At 45.4% G+C, this 4,183-nt stretch overlaps 1 protein-coding gene and 1 long non-coding RNA gene across 3 annotated transcripts in view; one reads left to right on the top strand and one right to left on the bottom strand.

Moving 5' to 3' along the window:
- The window catches only part of LOC111863361 (interaptin), a 24,364-nt gene that overhangs the window by 16,101 nt on the left and 4,080 nt on the right, over window positions 1–4,183 (top strand). The gene's annotated exons all lie outside the window — the stretch shown is intronic.
- The window catches only part of LOC111863362, a 13,602-nt gene that overhangs the window by 6,422 nt on the left and 2,997 nt on the right, over window positions 1–4,183 (bottom strand). The gene's annotated exons all lie outside the window — the stretch shown is intronic.

Raw genomic sequence — 4,183 nt, 5'->3', positions numbered from 1 at the left:
GTCCGAAATGTGGAGAAATGGGAACTGGTTGCTTCACCACGACAATGCTCCAGCCCACACAGCTTTGACGGTCTGACAGTTTTTGACAAGCAACAACATGGTGATTGTGCCTCATCCACCTTACTCACCCGACCTGGCTCCGTCGGACTTTTTTTTGTTTCCACGGATGAAGAGAAGTCTGAAAGGAAAGCGATTCCGTGATGTGGATGAAGTCAAAGAAAACACGCTACAGGCTTTGAACAGTCTCCAACCTCAAGAATTCCAGCACTGTTTTGAGCAGTGGCAAAAAGGTTGGGACAAGTGCATTAATGCACATGGACAATACTTTGAAGGGGACTAATATACAGTTCAATAAAAATGCAAAAATAAAAAATAACAAAAATAAATTCCGGTTATTTTTGGGTCCCCCCTCGTATATAGAGAACTGGAAAAGTTACAATTCTCAATCCACCGAAAACACACAGCAATGGACATAATAATACCAAGTGACTCATGTCACCCACAAGAACACAAGATATCTGGTATTAAATACCTCATAGATCGAGTAAATAACTACCCCATCACCAGAGTAGCAAAAGATAATGAGATAGAAACTATAAACAACATACTCATAAATAACAAGTACAACACAGATATAATTACAAAACTAACTACAAATAACAGAAAACAAAACATTGCAAAAAAGCAGAACATTACAGAGAATTCATAAGAACAAAAAACAAAAACAAAATGGGCAACAATCACATATATAGGAAAAGAAACAAGATATATCACAAAATTATTTCGAGACACAAAATTAAAAATAGCGTTTAGAACTAAGAACAAATTACAACATATTGTGACGTGTTTTGTTACTGAAGACGCCGTAGAGATTGTTAATTGGTTTATTCAACAACCTACAAGTAACGGCTACAATTATTTATAACACACTTTATAACCCTGATCGCATTAATCTGTTTACACTGTTGCAGGGTTTCACAATTTATAACCCTATTCACAAATCAGTTCACTCTGTCTTCAGTAGGCTACACGTTCACAGTACGGGAGCTATACAAGTCTGTCTCACACACTCCCAATTACACAGTTACACACATGTCCGGTTCTTCTTTCCGCGACGGCTGCTATATTCCAACTCAACTCACAGGCTGCTGCCTTGAGAACTGTTGATAACACTCGCTGGACTACTACTTAACTCGGCGATGGCCACATTACAACTCAACTCGCAGGCAGTGCAGCTCTCTTATATAGTGGCTGTGTGTGCCTGTTACGTAGCAACGCTGTTACCTCATGCCGTCTTACGTCACCACGCGTTGCGCGTTACATTACCTTGCGGGGGGGGAGTGCTGACTCTCCGCCACGTCACTGTGGCCCGAGTTGCCACGTTGCTGCTGGGTAGGGAGGGGTTCTCCATTGCGCAACATGTCACACTGCTCCCTCCTTAAGGCTGTTCGTCCCGAATAGCCTAATGGTGCATCCCTGTTAATTTTCTTTGGAGGCTGTTCTTGCAGCATCTCCTGTTTCAGCTACTTCTCGCAGCGACTATCATCTGGCCGTTACAACAGCTCCCCTCTCAAGACCTCGTCTCGAGCGGTTTCCTTTCAGCTCGCCAGAAGATCCAGTTGTATCCCATTCATCCATCGCTTTCTCCCGTGGCACATTCACTCTCTCTGGGGAGGCCGGTTCTTCTACATTACCGGTTCCTCCTCTGCTTGAAGTCTCTTTCCGTTTTGGAGGTGTTCCCCTCCACAAGGTCCAATCCTTGCCGTGTCGTAGGCTGACAGAAAATCCAGCTACTCTCTTGGCGATCTGCAGTCTTGCAGTTTCCCTGAGGTCTGCTTTCTTCACATATCGAGGCTGTCTGCCGCCTAGGTCCTTCACTTCATTTCTGCATTGTAGTTCCTGTCTCAGGCCTCGGTTCCTGATGCCAGTGTTGCGTTCTGGGCCTTTCCACAGTCTCTTCCCGAACGTCCGTTTCTTGGTGATTTTCGGTGCAACCTTATTCTTGTTTTGTCCCATACGCCTGTATCCTACACAGCGTGTAATATTTATTCCGGTGGCAGTCACTTCTTTCCACTTGCATCCGAAGGTTCCCAGGGGAATTTCCTTCTTGAAGGCATTTCTCCAACGTTGTGCCACTGTCGTGCGACAGGATGTCTTCCTGCATGGGGCAGCCAACTTCATCTGGGGTCCACAGTTTTCCCGTGTCGAATTCTTTATATTTCGTCGATGTCGGTCCCTGCGCCTTTTCTTCTTCGGTTCTCTGACCGGCATTACTTCGGCGTCTTGTACCGGTACCTCTCGTAGTTCTTCTGCCTCAGGTTTCCTGTTCGTTGAGGTTGGCTCTTCTTCTTCTGAACGTGCCTCCATTTCTCGGCAGGCCATCTTCACTCTGACCGGTATTGCAATGGGGACCTCTTCTTGCTGTGCCGCCGCAGGTTTCGTGTCCACTTGGTAGACCACCGTCTCCGTTTGGGTAATCGGCATCAATTCATCTTCAGGTTCACTGACCGGTATCACTGCGACATCGTCTACAGGGACCTCTTCTTGTTGTTCCGCCTCAGGTTTCATGTCCACTGGGGCCGGCTTTTCTTCTTCTAGATGTGCCTCCATCTCTTGGCAGGCTATCGTCTTTACGTCTCCTTCGGGTTTAAATGCGTACACCATCTCCATGTGGCTGGTGCCCATTATTTCTCACATGGCTTCCGTCCTTGCCTGGATAGCTCTTGTTTCTGTTCGGGTGGCTTCCGTCCTTTCTTGGATAGCTCTTCTTTCTGCTCTTGTGGTTTCCGTTTCTGCGACCAGCTCTTCTCGCATGGCAGCCATCTTTCCTCACCAGGCTTTCCACCTGTCATCAGCCCTTTTCTCGGCAGCTTCTCTCTGTGCCCTCAGTTCCTTCCGCAGGAGTTCCAACATCTGCTGCTTCTCCATTTTGTAGCAGTAAAATAGTCGAAGTAGTCGTAAGTTTAATTCTTCAAGGCGTGTTTAAGCTCGTAATCCCACTTCTGACACCAGTGTAACGTGTCTTGAGTTCGAATCTCGTCGGTCACGTGTGTAAGTCCAAATCCCACTTCTGACACCAGTTGTGCCGTGTTTTGTTACTGAAAACGCCGTAGAGATTGTTAATTGGTTTATTCAACAACCTACAAGTAACGGCTACAATTATTTATAACACACTTTATAACCCTGATCGCATTAATCTGTTTACACTGTTGCAGGGTTTCACAATTTATAACCCTATTCACAAATCAGTTCACTCTGTCTTCAGTAGTCTACACGTTCACAGTACGGGAGCTATACAAGTCTGTCTCACACACTCCCAATTACACAGTTACACACACATCCGGTTCTTCTTTCCGCGACGGCTGCTATATTCCAACTCAACTCGCAGGCTGCTCTCTTGAGAACTGTTGATAACACACTCGCTCGACCACTACTTAACTTGGCAATGGCCACATTACAACTCAACTCGCAGACAGTGCAGCTCTCTTATATAGTGGCTGTGTGTGCCTGTTACGTAGCAACACTGTTACCTCACACCGTCTTACGTCACCGCGTGTTGCGCGTTACGTTACCTTGCGGAGGGGGGGGAGGGGAGCGCTGACTCATCCGCCATTTCACTGTGGCCCGAGTTGCCACGTTGCTGCTGGGTAGGGAGGGGTTCTTCATTGTGCAACATGTCACAATATATTAAAATCAAGACCACGAATAAATGAATATAATAATAGCGGCATATATAGTATGAAATGCCTAGATTGCTCCAAGGAACATATAGGACAAACCGGGAGGAAATTTAATACCAGATATAAAGAACACATACATGACATAAGACACAATAACAGTAATACAGGATACTGAGAACACATATTAAACACAGGACATGCATATGGTACTATAGAAAACACTATGGATATCATAGGAACAAATAAGAAAGGGCAATACTTAAACACATTGGAAAACTATCATATATAGAGAATGACAAAGAAAAACACACATATGAACAATATAAATAAAGAAATATATAACCCAATATACCACGAATTACACACTATCTACACAGAACAACTTAACACCCCACCACCTACCCCCACAACATCATAACTGAATCAAAACGAAGATAGCGCGCGTGCGCACGCGCACGCACGCACGCGCGCGCGCGCACACACACACACACACACACACACAG

Source organism: Cryptotermes secundus, unplaced genomic scaffold (assembly GCF_002891405.2).
Source record: "Cryptotermes secundus unplaced genomic scaffold, Csec_1.0 scaffold554, whole genome shotgun sequence".
Lineage (NCBI taxonomy): Eukaryota > Metazoa > Arthropoda > Insecta > Blattodea > Kalotermitidae > Cryptotermes > Cryptotermes secundus.
This window is presented reverse-complemented; position numbering and strand designations above follow the sequence as displayed.